This window comes from Oratosquilla oratoria, chromosome 16, assembly GCF_046742065.1.
Source record: "Oratosquilla oratoria isolate Oo_2021 chromosome 16, ASM4674206v1, whole genome shotgun sequence".
In the NCBI taxonomy this organism is placed as follows: Eukaryota; Metazoa; Arthropoda; class Malacostraca; order Stomatopoda; family Squillidae; genus Oratosquilla; species Oratosquilla oratoria.
The window spans coordinates 65,960,556-65,977,734 of NC_134792.1; the positions used below are offsets into that span (position 1 = coordinate 65,960,556).

The 17,179-nt window shown below is 42.6% G+C and overlaps 1 protein-coding gene across 1 annotated transcript in view; it reads left to right on the forward strand.

Moving 5' to 3' along the window:
- LOC143034092 (uncharacterized) overlaps nucleotides 1-17,179 on the forward strand; it is a 229,428-nt gene that overhangs the window by 176,898 nt on the left and 35,351 nt on the right. The gene's annotated exons all lie outside the window — the stretch shown is intronic.

The window sequence follows — 17,179 nt, forward strand, 5'->3', positions numbered from 1 at the left end:
AAATAGTAACATTGTAGTAATAATAATGATAACAATGGTGATTGTGATAAGAAAAAACGGCAACAACAATAATTATTTTTATAATTATTGTTGCTGTTGTTATTATTGTTATTATAGTGGAGACTGTTCAAGGCTGTCTTGTCTTATTATTATTATTACATTACTATTATTTTCGTTTATTTGTGTATTCCTGTAGGTCTTTCCGAGCACACACACACACACACACACACACACACACACACACACACACACACACACATATATATATATATATATATATATATATATATATATATATATATATATGATTCGTGGCATAGATTCTTACCTGATCAAAGTGGTCCGCATATTGGCTTCTTCTTTCACTGTCCATTGTGTATGCATGCGTGTATGTCTGTGTACTGTGTCTGTATGTCTGGAATGTGTGGAACGACAGGTTTAAACGCTGGAGCCTGTATGCGGAAGGTGGATTATGCTTATGCTAGTGGAATACCTGCATACGAGATGAGGTGTGTGTGTGTTTGTGTATGTGTGAGGTTTTTATAGCATGCATTTATAAGTGACTGGAATATATCCTCAGACTATATCTCCCTTCCTCTCTACCCCTGCCCTCTCTACCCACTCTCCTTTCTCTACCCCACCCCTCCCTCTCTCTTCCTCTTTTTTCTACACCCCTTTCACTTCCTCTTTCTCTGTCCTTCTATTTTTTTTCTTCCTCTCTCCACCCTTGCCCCTCGTCTTACGCATCACTCCATCTCTCTCTCGCTCTCTCTCTCTCTCTCTCTCTCTCTCTCTCTCTCTCTCTCTCTCTCTCTCTCTCTCTCTCTCACTGTCTGTCTGTCTGTCTGTCTCTGTCTCTCCCTCGCTCTGACTTTCATAATGTCACGAGAATAGATAATAGCATACACATCGTTTAATGGTTAGGGTAGAGATGCAGCGTGCTAGTGGGGTCGGGAACTGGGTGTTGTGATCTTAGTTTCTAACGGTGAAGTGCAGTCGGAGGCAAGAGTTGGCTCGGCAGAGAGTACCTGGCCGCGACCACAGAGCGACAGAGGGCGCTCGAAACCAGTGCGTCACAGCGCCGTTCGTTAATATTGTTAGACTCGCGACTTATGGATTACCGTTTGCCGTTTTTATTTATTTATTCTTGTTTATTTATTTGTTCGTTTATTTATTGAAATACCATAGAAATGTCGTTTTTATTTATTTATATACTTAGGCCTATATGTATTAATTCATTCACTTATCGTTTTTATTGATTAATTTGTTTATTCATTTATTTTCTTGTGGACGAGTCTGTTGCCATTTATAATTTATTTATAACTGGAAATTCGTTATTGGTGTTAACTCGGTAATTATAGTCTTTCAAATAACAAATTTGTTCAACATGTACCTGGTCTAATTGTATCTGCAGCTATACAAGCCATCGATATTTTACTTGCTTACATAACTGAACAGTGCGAGCATTGCCTCAGTGCATGAAATAGCTTGCATTTTTTTTCTTTTATTATTTTTCATCCACATTTTATATATATTTAATTTTGTTTAATTTCTATTTCATCTTATTATTATTGTTATTGTATTATTATTATTATTATTATTATTAGATTTTATTCTTTATTTTTTCATCATATTTCTTATTTATTTTTTTAATTCTGTAAAATGGCGAAATGGTAGTAAACTCTGTTAACCAACTCAAGCTCTTAACCAAATCTCAAGATAATCTGGAATCTTATGGAACCGGGTTAAGTTACAATAGAAGTTACAGTGATGTTTAACATTGGAAAGGGTGACTTTGGCGGTAGCTAGGGTGAGAAGCGGGGGAGAAAGGGTGTTTAACAGTGTGAAGGGTGACTATAATGGTGGGGGAAGAGGGGGAGAAGGAGGACGCCATATTGGACAAGTGGGGGAGGCCCCCCTCTCCCACCCCCTTCCCCCGGAACAACTAGACGTCCAGGAGCTTTCAACGGGATAGTAGAAAGTAAACTACCACAACATTCGCCCCCACCCTCCCTCCTCCCTCTTCCCCCCTCCCTCCCCTCGTGATGCAAATTCTTTAACTTTCTCTCCCCTCCCCTTTCCCCCCTATTTCTCCACCCTCCCTCTCCCCCACTTTCTCCTCCTCTTTTTCGTCTCTCGTTTCCCTTCCCCTCCTCCCCCTTTCATTTCCTCCATTTTTTCTACTCTTCGTTTCACCTTCTTCCTTCTCCTTCCTTCTTCCTCCTCCTTCCTTCTCCTTACCCACTCCTCTCTTCGTTCCTTTACCACAATCTCCTCCTCTTCCTCCTCCTCTTACTCTATCTCCTCCTCTATGTCTTCTTCCGTTCGCATCTCCCCCATCTTCCTTAATCATATTTCTTGTTTTATTTTTCATACCATATTTTTTTTCAGTTTCTCTTCAATCTCTCCATCTCCCCCACTCACTTTCTCCCCCTTTCCTCTCTCCTGCTCTCCCCCACTTCCTCCTCTCCCCCTCCTCATGTTCCCTCCCCTCTCCCCCTCACCCCCCCCTCTCTCTCTCTCTCTCTCTCTCTCTCTCTCTCTCTCTCTCTCTCTCTCTCTCTATCTGTGTCTGTTTGTCTATCTATCTATATCTCTCCACTCTCTCTCCCACTTTCTCCCACTCTCACCTTCCTCTTTATTTTTATTTTCCCCCTCGCTCCCCCCCCCACTTTTTCGAAACCATTGTTCTCTTTTAACCTTTCGCTTTCTCCTGACTGCAAATATAATTTTTGTATCGTAAAGTGACATTTCCATTTCTCTTTTCAATGTTTTGCCTCTCTATCGTCATTGCTATTTTTTGACCCGTGCACACTCGATCACGTTTATGCCATCCGATCAATCAACCAATCAACGTTAGATTTCATTTTCTCTCGAGGCGGTGATGTCATTCAAGCTGAATTAAATCGTCTGACGTCACCAGAATAAGATGAAATTCTCCTTCATACCCAGAGGGAATATATATATATCTATATATATATATATATATATTTTATATATATATATATATATATATATATATATATATATTATATGTATATATTATATATATATATATTATATATATATTATATATATATATTTTATATATATATATATCTATATATAATATAATATCTGTGTGTGCGTGTATGTGTGTGTCTGTTTATTAAATATACAGTCACAAGAAGTCAGAGACTGTGATGGTTCCCAACAATGTACTTCCAAATGTATTATCATTTGTGTCATATAGTTCAACAAGGTAAGTTGGGAGTGAAATTGTTAGCAGATTGCGTTGTTACATTCATATATTTATGTACAAGTCGTTTGTGTGAGTGTGAGTTAAAAAGTTGCTTTTTGCTGTAGGATCTAGTAGGACATCATAATCTGTCGTAATTCTCACGAGAGCTTACTTCCCATATAGCGATCGATATTCTCTCTCCAGTTTAAGTTCTTGAAAAGGAAACTTTGTTCCTCTGCATTATGTTTATAACCAGTTTTCGTAATATGGCGTCGGTCATTCCTTCCTTTGGATATTCTAATGCACAGCTCTGCGTGACGACATGACGTCAGGTCGGTTTCGTGACGTCAAGTCGATTACTGCTTGGTGATTGGCTTGGCGGGGACTACCGTTACTAGAGTTCATGCATGCCTTGACTCATGTCTGTTCGAAAAACGGTAAGGAGAGGGTGGTTGAAGTGGTGTCGCTGTTGCTGCTATTACCTTTCCCATAAATACTATAATCTTGGATTTGGTAAAAATGGTCTTTGATAGGACAAGTGAATAAAGAAACAAATAAATAAATATCCGTAAATTAATGCGTCGGTAAACATATTGAAATACTTTATATATTATTAAGACAAATTGTCTACATGTACATTTACTAATATTTCTATTTTTAATGTAAATATCTATTTACCTTTCTTGCGTATATATATTTTTTTAAAAAGAAAGCATTTTTAAGAAATATATTTAGTAAATGCTTTTGGCCTGAGTTGAAGATGTCAACAGGAATTAATTTGAGTAATTAAGATATGGGCTGTTAAGGGCTGTATTATTATTATTGTTATTATCATTATTATTTTTATTGTTATTATTATTATTACTAGGAGGTGCTAAGATGGGAGGGAGGGTGGAGGGGTGTGGAGTGTTTTCGGGGATGGAATGGGTGGAAGTGATTTTGTGCCTTTTCCTTTTTGGCTACCTCCCTGGTAAGGGGAAAAAAGCCTTGGTATATGCATGTATGTATGTATTATTATTACGATTATTATTATTGCTATTATTAAATTTTTATTATTGCTACTATTATTATTAATATTACTATTATTATTCAGCCAGTGAATATTTTTATTCAGTGTGTGTGTGTGTGTGTGTATGTGTATGTATGTATGTATGTTTTGTTCATTATTAACTATTATTTATAGATTATTTCAACAGACTGCCGAAGACATGACCACTTTGCTTTGCCCACTCCACCCGCCTCCATTTTCACCTCCGCATACGCCACACTCCACACTCCACACTCCACACTCCCGACCCTTCACCTCCACCTCTTTCCTCATGGAGTCTGATAAAATCTTCATCCTCCCCCTTTTCCTCTCCTCTTCCTCCTCCTCCTCCTCTTCTACTTTCATCATCCACGTCCTTATTCCTTCCCCAACCACAACCTCTCTCATCTCCAAACGCCGTCAAGCAGCCCCGGTAGGCTGACTCTCGGTCCCCTCCACCTTTAAACATAAGGAAAGCTGACCTCCTTATTTTACTAATTTTACACGGTCACAGAGAAACAGCCTCACACTCGCACATTATTATTAATTATGGTTATTTATTTATTTATTTATTTCTATATATAATTTTTGGTGCCCTTCATATTCTAAATCTGTTCCCCAGATTTTGGTGTTCCCGCGCGTGCAATCGCATGTGACGCCATATTCTTTGGTTGAGTGCACAGTGGTGAGGTTTTCTGAATTGCCCTCCCAGCTGGCCACATGACATTTCCCGTTCTCTGCAAGTTCGTTGACACAGAAAATGGGAAAAGAAGACGGAGCAAAAATAAATAGAAAAAATAAATATGTAAGTGAGATTTGGACAAACACAGGAGTCTTAATCCGAGTTTATTCCTGACAAGTCTCGCGGGTCTGCGTTTTTCAAACACTTGTGTTTCCTACTGAGCTACTCCGTGGCACGTCAACCTGTCAGAATGGTTCAACAAATAAGAAAACGGATAAATAAATTGGCTACCTCCCTTGTAAGGGGGAAAAAGCCTTTGGTATATGTATGTAAAAATAAATAGAAAATATATTTATATAAAAAATTAGGTATAAAAGAAAATGGCGTAGAAATTGTCTGTTAGCCTATGCATTATATATTATTTTTATTTCATAATTATTATTGATGATAATATTGTTATTATTGTTGTTGATGTTATTACTTCGAATGGAAGGATAAAAGAGGCGGTACTAGAATAATGGTTCTTAGAGCGTTTGATATTAAGAGGCAAAATGGCTTACGTCAACATTTCCTCCTAGATGCAGAATCCACTAGGAAGAGAAACACACACGGAGTCCGAGCGCTTTCGTGATATATTAACAAAAATATCACGAAAGCGCTCGGACTCGTGTGTTTTCCCTCTTCCTAGTGGATTCTGCAAAAAATTACATAGGATTACAAAGGATGAGCATGGCGACTGGAGACCTTTTGGTCCATAATTAGGTCGGATGCGGAAAAAATTATAATAATGATAAATAAACGAAAAATAAATAGAAATTATGATAATATAAATGATAAAAAAAATAGATGCATAGGTATAGTTAAGTAATAAACAAACAGGTAAATAGTAAATAATAATAGATTAATGATAAATAAAAATCAAGCAAATAATAACAAACAAAAACAAATGATAACAAACAAATAAACAAATAATATTTGTGATTCACGTGTGCCTTGTGAAGTTTGTGCATTTCCTCCTATATATTCTAGACGCCACAAACTCATCGCCTGAAGAAGATTCTTTAAACCAAAGGAAAAAAAATCGTCTAAGAAAAAAAATGTACTCCAGTTTCGTTTGAAAATAACGGAAAGTGTGCGTGTGTGTAAAGTTTTATTATTTTTTCTGACCAGAAAACTTCAAGCGGAAACCCCAGAATTTCGTGACTTCCCCATGCTTCCTTCGTTCCCCACTCCTTCCCACTCCTTTTCACTCCTTCCCTCTCCTTCCTATTCCTTTTCACTCCTTCTCCACTTCTTCCCACTCCTTCCCCACTCATTCCCACTCATTCCCCACTCCTTGTCACTCCTTTCCTCTCCTTCCCATTCCATTTCACTCCTTCCCCCTTCTTTCCCATTCCATTTCACTCCTTCCCCCTTCCTTCCCATTCCTTCCTCCCCATTCCTTCCTCCTCCTCCCCATTCCTTTTCATTCCTTCCCCCTTCCTTCCCACTCCTTCGTCCTCCTTTCCCACTCCTTCCTCCTCCTTTCCATTCCTTTTCATTCCTTCCCATTCCTTTTCATTCCTTCCGCCTTCCTTCCCACTCCTTCCTCTTCCTTCCCACTCCTTCCTCCTCCTTCCTCCTCCTTCCCATTCCTTTTCATTCCTTCCCCCTTCCTTCCCATTCCTTCACCCTTCCTCCCCACTCCTTCCTCCTCCTTTCCTCTCCTTCCTCCTCCTTTCCACTCCTTCCTCCTCCTTCCCATTCCTTCCCCCTTCCTTCCCCCTTCCTTCCCACTCCTTCCTCCTCCTTCCTCCTCCTTCTCACTCCTTCCCCCCTCGTTCCCCTTGCTTCCCATTCCTTTTCACTCCTTCCTACTCCTTCTCCCTCTTTCCCCCTCGTTCCTCTTCCTTCCTCTTCCTCCTCACTTTTCCCTCTTCCTTCCTCTTCCTCCTCACTTTTCCCTCTTCCTTCCTCTTCCTCCTCACTTTTCCCTCTTCCTTCCTCTTCCTCCTCACTTTTCCCTCTTCCTTCCTCTTCCTACTCACTTTTCCCTCTTCCTTCCTCTTCCTCCTCACTTTTCCCTCTTCCTCCTCACTTTTCCCTCTTCCTTCCTCTTCCTCTTCACTTTTCCCTCTTCCTTCTCACTCTTCCCCCCTTCCTTCTCACTCCCTTCTCGCTCTCTCCTCGCTCCGTCACCCTCCTTCGCCCTCCTTCCCCCTCCTTCCCCCTCCTTCTTACTTCTTCCTATTCATTCTTACGCTTTCCTACTCCTACTTCTCCTTCTTTTCCGTCTCCCCTTCCCCCCCTCTTTCGCTGCATTTTCCTCTGTCCGGTCTCCAACCCGTTTTCTGTTACCTCGCCTTCTTCTGTTTCGTCCATTCTTGTGTTCCCAAAATCCCCTCCTCCTCTTCTTCTTCTCCCTCCATTGTCATTTTTACACTCCTCCCTCCTCATCCGTTTCCTTCTTGCTTTTTTCTCCGCGTACCGTCCTCTCCCTTCCCTTCCTCCCTCCTTTCCCCCCCTCATTTCCCCCTCCCCGTTCTCTCGTGCCTTCTTATATTTTCTTTCATTTTTCCTTGACACCCGTCGTCTTCCACACCCTTCCCCATCATAATTTTTCTTTCTCTCTATATTTTATCCTCACCACTGTCATCTCGCCTTTGCTAACACCCCTCTTCCCTCCCACCTTCTCCCCTTCTCTCCCTCTCCCCCCTCTCCCCCTCAGGATCATGGTTGACCAGCGTCATTCGAGCGTTCTTTTGGCCGTCAATATTTTTGGTCCTCTCCCTCGGTACCTACCTCTATGAGGGTCTTCTTGATGACCCCTTAGTCGTCTCTCCCCACCTTCCCCCTCCCCCCCTCCCTCCCCACTTTCCCCTCCCCCCTTCCCCCCTTTTCGATTCTCTTACCTCTTCCCAGCTGAAAGACTGAAGTCACTCGTCAACTCTACCTCTTCTTCTCCCTCCTCTTCCTCCTCTTCCTTCTGTTGTTCCTCTTCTTCTTATTCCTCTTCCTCCATTTCCTCCTTGTTCTTTTTTCTCTTCTTCTTCTTCTTCTCTTCTTCCTCCTCCCCTTCTTGTGCCTCTTCCTTCTTCCTCCTCTTCCTTCTCCCCTTCTTCCTTCTCCCTCCTCTTCCTCCTCTTTTTTCTCCCCTTCTTTCGCTTCTTCCTTCTCCCTCCTCTTCCTCCTGCTCCCTCCACCTCCTCCTGCTCCCTCCACCTCCTCATCCTCCTCACCTCTTTCCCGCACCTACACCCCCCTCCCCTCGGCCCCTACCGCACCCTCCGTGTCACCTAACCTTTCTTCTTTGATTTTTGTCTCCTTTGTCGTCAACACATTCCTCCTCTGTCTTTATTCTTACCTCCTCCTCTTTTTGTCTTCCTTCGTCCACCCCTTCCTCATTATCTCCCTTGTATGTTTGTGTGTGTGTGTGTGATTCGCCATGGTCATGGATCACGTGTTGGACTCGTGATCGACAACTGTTACCCTCTCGGAAGAGAGCTCATAGCTCATATATGACCGATCTATGGGTAGTGTTGTGACCTTACACCCAGCTCCCCGCCCACGAGAATTAGAGTAACGGCTCGCAGCTCAGTGATACTGAAATTATTTCAGCCCAGGGTGGGATTCGAACTCTGACAGCTGGTGTAGCGGTTGCGAACGTTACCATTGCGTCATCGAGCCATGTGTGTGTGTGCGCGCGCGCGAGTGTGTTAGATATATTTTTTTTCTTCTGCCTCTTCTTGCCCTCCTCTATATTTACCTTTCACATATTCCTTTCTCTCGCCACTTCTTTTGAATTCCTTTCCTCAAGTCTTCCTATTCTCTCGAACCGTTTCTCCCAGTCTTCTTCTCCACCTCTGCAGCCGGTATAGGTGTTGGGGGGGAAGGTGGGGGGCGATGGGGGGTACTCTGGCTTGCCCTGCTCGCCTTCACCCCCACCTTTCACATTCCCCCCTCCCCCCTCCCCCCTTTCTCACACCTCGTGCATTTCAACGCTCAGAACTCAAACCCACTTTCTTGAACCGTTTTCTGTAAGTTCTTGGTTATATGTTCGACATGTTGGTACTGGCTAGTGGCAGACTTTGTATTGGAGGATATCTCCCCAGATTGAAAGGGCTTAGGGGGGGGGGTTGCCGTTTCGCTTAGCGCCTTCAGGTCCATGGTGAAGTAGTTTATTTTATTTTATTTCATTATTATTTTTTTTTTCCAATGGCCAAATCTTTAGCTCACTAATGCCATCCGGTATCATTTGTCGGATGGGGCGTCAGGAATTATGTTTTATTTTTCAGTTTCTTCCACACTGGCATCGTTTGGTGCCAGAATTAATGTCCCTCTCCCCACTTTATCACCTCGTGGTGCCAGAGGTATCTAGTTTTCGAACTGGCTGCCAGATGTAGGGTTTCTTTTGCTATCTTACTGGCACCCTATACTACCAGTATTGTGGTCTCAATCTTACGTACACAGGCACCTTGGGACGTGTGTACACAAACTGGCTACCTCCTGTGTGTACATGGAATGTTACATCCTGTGGCATGTGTACGTGGGAAAGATGTAAGGTCGTGGAACCCGGTTCAAGTTCTTCCACACAGCAGACTGTGGGGCATGATTATCGACTTCGGTGGGTTTTGAAGCCTCCGTCGATTTTACAGCGAAGAGGAAGAAACTCTAAGGTTAACCCCTCGATATTAGTTAATTGAGTATCCGAGTTAATCCCTTATGAGCCAAAAGTCTGTTAACCATCACGGTTAACCCTCTTCTGAGGCAAGAGACTCGGAAATTAAAAGTCTTTTTATCGAACAAGGGCACCGACTGGGGTCAAAGTTCACCTCGCATAGCTGCAGGATCCCACAATAAACAATTTTACCAGTTTTTAAGATCGTGAATCCGCCTGGGAACAACTTGAACAAAATATAGGAAGTGTCACAGTGATAAGGGTAGCTTGATGTATTCCTGTATTATAACATAGGTTTAATTGGAAATTATTTGTGTGGTATACAGTCTTCAAACCCAATGTGGCTGAACCAGGAAGCACATGTATCACACACACACACACACACACACACACACACACACACACACACACACATATATATATATATGTATATATATATATGTGTGTGTGTGTGTGTGTGTGTGTGTGTGTGTGTGTGTGTGTGGAGTTGAAAACGAGAGCATTTGGCAGTTATTTAACTTTTTCTGGTATTCTCAATGTTTCTTATAATATTTTTCCCTCAAGCGGATGAGCATGAACTAAATCTGCATAAGCTTCCATTTATTCAACGTTTCATCTTTAGTAAGACGTTAGATAAATGGAAGATTAAGCAAATTTAGTTTATGCTCATCCTCATGAAGGACAACCATCAGTAGAAACATCGAAAATACCAGAAAAAAAGGTTGAATAACTGCAAAAATGCTGTCGTTTTCAACTCCACATGTCATACAGAAAATCTGTTTTTTTTTTACACAAACGCGCGCACACACACACACACACACACACACACACACACACACACACACACACACACACACACACACACACACACACACACACACACACACACATATATATATATATATATATATATATATATATATATACATATGTTTATATATGTATATATATTGTTACAGGTAACATTCTGTTTTAGGTCATACTTATCGATTTTTATCGAATCTTGCGCTGGATAATTTTCTTCAGAGGAGATAGTCTTTGTAAAGAGAGGGACAAAGACTGACCGATTATAATTTAAAGTGCAGTAACACCTTTTTTCCCGTCTTTTTCCCTTCATCATCATCATCTTTTTCTGCTTCTTCCTCCTCTTCTTGTTCTTCGTCTGTTTTTTTCTCTTATTCTTCGTCTGCTTCTTCTTCTTCTTTTTCTTCTTCTTCTTCTTCTAGTTGAAGTTCCGTGACTTTGGTTCCAAGTTCCCCAATGACTTTCCAACAACGCGTCACGAATGTATACGTCAGTGGAACATAGTGCTCAGCTTAACTAACGCGTGACGTCACAAGTAGTTTATGGTCTTCGTCATACACTATCACACCCATGACACTATTACGTGACGGGAGTTTGCCTCATGTCACGTCTTACGTCATACGTCGAAATATCTTTACGTAAGTGAAAAGGGATATTACAGCTTCTATTGTTCTGTGTGAATCATCATTTTATGTTGCGCTGTTTGGTGTGAGGTTACCTGTGTTTTGTTTACGGAGCAGGAATGGGATTGTATATACATGGTCACGTGCTCACAGTAGGTGTGTGTGTGTGTGTGTGTGTGTGTGTGTGTGTGTGTGTGTGTGTGAAGTGGCAGCATTATCCATACTTCGGGCTATGTATCTACCCTTCATCTCTCATTCGGGAAGGTAATAGCTGTCGGTCACGGGTCCAGCACGTGGTTCAGACTCCTGTCCACCCTTTCCGTCCATTCTGTCTTATTTCGTTACAGATTTTTTACTTTTTGGGTTCGCTTTTCTTCTTCTTCTTCTTCTTCTTCTTCTTCTCTTCTTCTTCTTCTCTTCTTCTTCTTATTCTCTTCTTCTTTTTCTTCTTCTTCACCTCTTGCTCTTTCCTCCACTTCTTCTTCCTCTTCTTCTTCTTCTTCTTCTTCTTCTTCTTCTTTTCCTTCTTCTTCTTCTCCATCTTCTTCTTTTCCATCTTCTTCTTCTCCTTCTTCTTTTCCTTCTTCTTCTCCATCTTCTTCTTCTTCTTCTTCTTCTTCTTCTTACCACGTCAAACTCGCTCTGCCATGGTTACTGGGGGAAGGAGGAGGGGGAGGGGGAGGAATGGGGTGAAGGGGTTGCTCCTCCATGCTAAAGTCACAATGTCACTTATCCACAGCAACTTGTTTTCCACATCTCGATTTTAACTTGAACAATAGATTTAGTTAGCTCCATCAAACTAATGAATATCGTTAGTTAATCTTAATTGTCCACATCCTGGTACACACACACACACACACACACACACACACACACACACACACACACACACACACTAATAAACAGACATAAATGCAATATATAAATATCGAAGGTGAAATTGTATCGCCTCGTCGTACTCCGTTTTTTATTTCGATTTTCTGTAGTTTTATGTACTCGTGTCGCTCCTTTCGCATTAGCGGGCCCTATACGCCATCAATATTATTGCGCAATATTCCTTAATTGTGCAATACTATTGACGATGTAGGGATGATATTGAAGAATGACACAATATATTGATGGCATCAACTGTACAGGCCAAACACGTGTACCTCTTCAATACCATTTCTACACCGTCAATAATATTGTACAATACGGAATATTGCGCAATATTATTGATCGTGTAGGGCCTGCTTTAGCATTCTGTAGAATCCTCACACTGTGTATAGAGGTTGAAAATGTTTAATTTACCGAGTCAAAGGCGCCTTCTTAAAAAATCAAAACAAGAGGTTTATTGTATTCTGTCGTTTTCTCGATTAGTTGGCCCTTTGTCTCCATATGGTGGAATATCCGCTTCTAAAACCTGTCTGTTCTCTTATGTGGTTTTCATCTGAAACTTCATGTAGTCTCAGTATATCACAGTCTTAAGGGGCTATCACACTGGTCTAATTTTCCTTCGACACCCTACCTCCAACCTCCAACCTCCATTTTTAATTACTAGAGTATGGCTTCGCTTACAGAAATCTAGAATTCTCTAAGAACACTTAAACAGTATGTCTAAAATTCAACCTCGGTATATATGACGAAAAGATAATTTGATATTTGGAAAATTTGAAAAAAATTAAATATTGTAACCGAAGTCATTTTTTATTCAAACGAACTCTCAACTGTCGTCGCCGGTTAAGCTCGTGGAAGCCCAGTGTGAAATACTCGTACCTTTACTGCGCACCTTTTGTCTAATGTAAGTTGTCACCCCACTTTCTCTCCTTGGGTCTCTCCACCCACACGCCTGCGTGGGCGTGAGGAATGCCGCAAGCAGAAAGGCAAGAAGCACGCCCAAGTTTCATCTTCCCTTTGTGTGCGAGACACCGTAGCCATGGATCACGTGTTGGACTCGTGATCGACAGCTGTTACCCATCATTTTTATATTCTATATCTATCCTTTAAACGTATAAAAATAAACCAGCATATTTTACCATTCATAAGTAAAATTCATCAAATATAAATAGAAATACTATACAGTGGTACCATCGAAGAGAAAGACAAGCAATACCACCACATAAACCAAACACACACTTCGAATCATTTGCCATGCAACACACCAAACAATACCACTGAATGGAGTACAAAGGAATACAATTCCTCAAGGACACACCATCAAACATCAAGACGACATGACGTCATCGTGACGTAGAGTCGTCTTGCACAACATCACTTTCGTATAAATACGTCTACAAGATGTCAGTGTTTTTATTTAGCAGTGGGATACATTGTAATTTGTTAACATATAACAGGAGCACTACCATTGCAATCCAACCAACAATCGACACTTCAAATACTAATATTAGACAGCGTCAACACAATGGCTTCCAACATCGACATATCGACACGGCAGTGATGCGTCTAAATGCATCCTGTGCGCGTATAGAAAGCGTGGAGCTAAACATGAAAACTATATTTGACATAAAGGCACGTAATAACACCAGGACAACATTGCTGGTACCACTGGCATATCACATTTTAGTATGTATTTCCAGTTTTCAGTCATTGTCTCTAGCACCTTAATAACAGGTTTTATGTAAAAATAAATCTTTATAAAACGTTTGTGTTCATAATGATACGTTTGTAGAAGTATTTTGTATCTTCTTGACACCCTGACTACATGTTATTTGAAACTCTGTCATACAATAACCTACAGTTTTATTGGGTTCAGGCCCCAAACTGTATTCTTATGTTGTTGATGTACAATGGCCCCCAAAAAAGTATCTTTACTCCGTCCTGAACAAACTGACCACCCTACCCTCTTTGATTAATTCGTTCAAAGGTGCTCAGATGCCAAACGGTTTTTTTTTCTTTTATTTATTTATTTTCGTTTATTATAATTTCATTTATTTATTAATTTATTTGATTTTATTTATTCATTGTCTTTTTTTCGATTTGCTCGAATTACTATCACTACCACCATTCTGTAAGGATCCCACATTAGCCTTCCCAGTGACTGCCACGCACCCTAGCTATCCGCACATTTAGGGGAAACGTGACTTCGGCCGGATCTATCTCCTGTGAAGATTCCTCCGGCCATCCCATGGTGCCAAGGAATGCCAGGAAGTCTCACGTAGTTTCCCCCCTTACCTCCCTTTCCCCCTTCCCCTTCCCACCTTCCCCTTCTCCCACCTTCCCCTTTCCACCTTCCCCTACTCTCCCCCTTCCCCCGTTCACCTACCCTCCCCCTTCCCCTTCTCCCTTCCTCTACCCTCCTCTTTCCACCTTCCCCTACCCTCCTCCCTACACCTTCCCCTACCCTCCCCCTTCCCCTTCCCCCTACCCTCCTCATACACCTTCCCCTACCCTCCCCTTCCCCCTCCCCACCCCTTTCTCTACCCTCCCCATCTCCTTTCCCTACCCTCCCCCTTCCCCCCTTTCCCTACCCTCCCCCTCCCCCCTTCACCCCTTCCCCTCTCCCCCTTCCCCCTTCCCCTACCCTCCCCCTTCCCCTACCCTCCCCTCCCCCTCCCCCTCCCCTTCCCCCTTCCCCTCCCCTCCGCCTTCTACCCTCCCCTCCCCCTTCCCCTCCCCTCCCCCTTCTCCCCCTTCTCCTACCCTCCCCTTCCCATTTCCCCTCCCTCTACCTTCCCTCTACCCTCCTTTCCTCTGGTTGAGCAGACAACCTTCCTAATGCCATGTGACCAATGGATGGAGACTGTTGACAAGAGACCCAGGCGAGGAGGAGGAGGAGAAGAAGAAGAAGAAGACGACTTGGTTGCTTCTTCTTCCCTCCCAACGTCATCACTAGTCTCTGGCCTGCCATAGAATGACCCTCCAGGTCTCCGTTTTACGACCCTCTATTGACATGACGAGCTCGTTGTTAGTTACGTTCGCTTGTGCAAGATGTGGCGTAACTTAACCGGTTTGTGAAAAGCCCCTCCTTAAACACACACACACACACACACACACACACACACACACACACACACACACACACACACACACACACACACACGCACGCACACACACAAAATGTACAGTATATTGGTGTTATGATGATTATTATTGTTTTTATTATTATTATTATTATTATTATTATTATTATCATTATTATGTAGATACATTAATACACTAAATAACTAGATATGTAGTGTTATAGAAGAAGCCTACGGGGGCCACAACGCGACATGAGGGTAAATGAGGCCCTAGCTAATCCTTCCTGAAGGAGGAGGTCGTCCTCCGAACTTGTACCTCGAAGAAGGAAGATCCTCCGGTTACATCCATTTCTGGGTCGGTCTCCTGCTTGCGGTGTTCCCCCGATGGCCGAGTTTTGTTGCGCGTCATATCCGCTGTTAATCGCGTTAATGGACTAAGACGTCCTTCCTGACATCAATGGCCACCTCGAGTGTTGGGTTTCTGTCCGCCCTGCACCTGCGGACGTTGGGGGAGGGTGGCGGGGAGTCCTTTCGTCGTCCTCGGGGACCCCGCGAGATGCAGTGCCCCATTCTACACCTGTTGGTTTTGGGTCCACCTCATCTACTTGTCCACGGATTGGGTTGCAGGTCGTGATGGTCAGGATCGGCGAACGAAGAAAGTTGATTATCTGGTGGAGATAGACGAACAGTGTGCGTGTGTGTGTGTGTGTGTGTGTGTGTGCGTGTTTATTCTGGCGAGGTATCGTTGGATCGTTAGAGTGGAGGAGCCTGTTGTCCGTCACGTGATTGTCGTTGTTTTAGGTCAGTGCTATTGTTAACACCATTATCATCGTCGTCATCATCGTCATCCTCATCATTTATCGGACCATTGATTTACTTCTGTTTTATTTTATACTTGTGTGGTTATCGGTGATCGCCCCTTGCCCAAGCTATAGTAACACACGGGGCAAAGGCATGTACATCTATGACCCTCACCAACATAAACAACAATTTTAGACAACATTGATGCGCTCAAGAAGAGGGCTTTCTTGCCTTGTCCATGTTTTCCACATGTCCGTCACCCTACCTTCCCCCATCCCACCCACTTATCACTGTGGGATCCCTCCACCCACAATGTTTCTTAACCCTGTGGTCCTGTTACTCCTCTTTCTTAACCAGAGGACCTAAAATACATTTCCGGGGCACCGGAAAAGTCTGCTCCCTGTAGGTCCTGTTACCAGAGTATAGGTATTGCTACACTGCCTAGACCTGACTACATGGGGTGCTGAGGTCGGGAAAGGTTGTGACACTGTCTTACTATATCCCACATTCCTCTCGAACATCTACTCAACCCATTGCAACATTGCAACAGAGCCTTCCTTTCTAACGTTCCTCTTCAAACAACAATTTCCTGACATCATATTTCAGGGGAACCAACAGGAATACCCTTGAAATTTCTCCATAGTTTTCTAAAACCTCTTCACACAAGACTCACCTATTGATGCAACACCCAAACAATCCCGCACTTAGAAATGATCACGCTCGAATATTAACTTCGAGAGTGCCCCTTGGAGTGGGGAGTCTCTTGTAGGGACACATCTGTGTCCTCCCGAAGATCTGTGGCATCTGAGACCACCTGGAGGGGGATGGGGACAAGAGGACACTTTCCAGGGTCGGAGACTCCGATGTCAGAGGTTCGGTGGGCGTGGCCCAACACGATGTCCAGAAGTGTGACGTAATGGTAGCCAAGAAGTGTCGAGTGTTGTGGTGTGATGTTGTGTAACTGTAGAGGAGGAGAAGGAGGAGGAGGAGGGGGAGTAGGAGGAGAGGAACAGTGGTCTAGATAATTTATTGGAGGGTGGTGGTGGTAGTGGTGGTGGGTTAGGGTTGCATAAGGGAAGGGACAAAGGAAACATATTCCAAAGATGAGATGGATGGGGAATAAAGTTGGTAATAAAATTTTAATGGATGTATATTATAGTTTCACTCACATAACGAGGATCACGTAAGAGTAAAGTTTCTGAATGATACTAAGCTCTCGTGTGTGTATATAATTATATATATATGTGTAAATATATATATATATATAATATATATATTCGTGTATTTGCATCATCAGTACTTAGTTCAGAGAGGCACTGAAAATGTAAATACACGAAAGCGTTCCGATTCGTTAGTTTATCTTCCTTGGTACTTACTCCCTCATGTGTATGCAAGAGTGACCACTA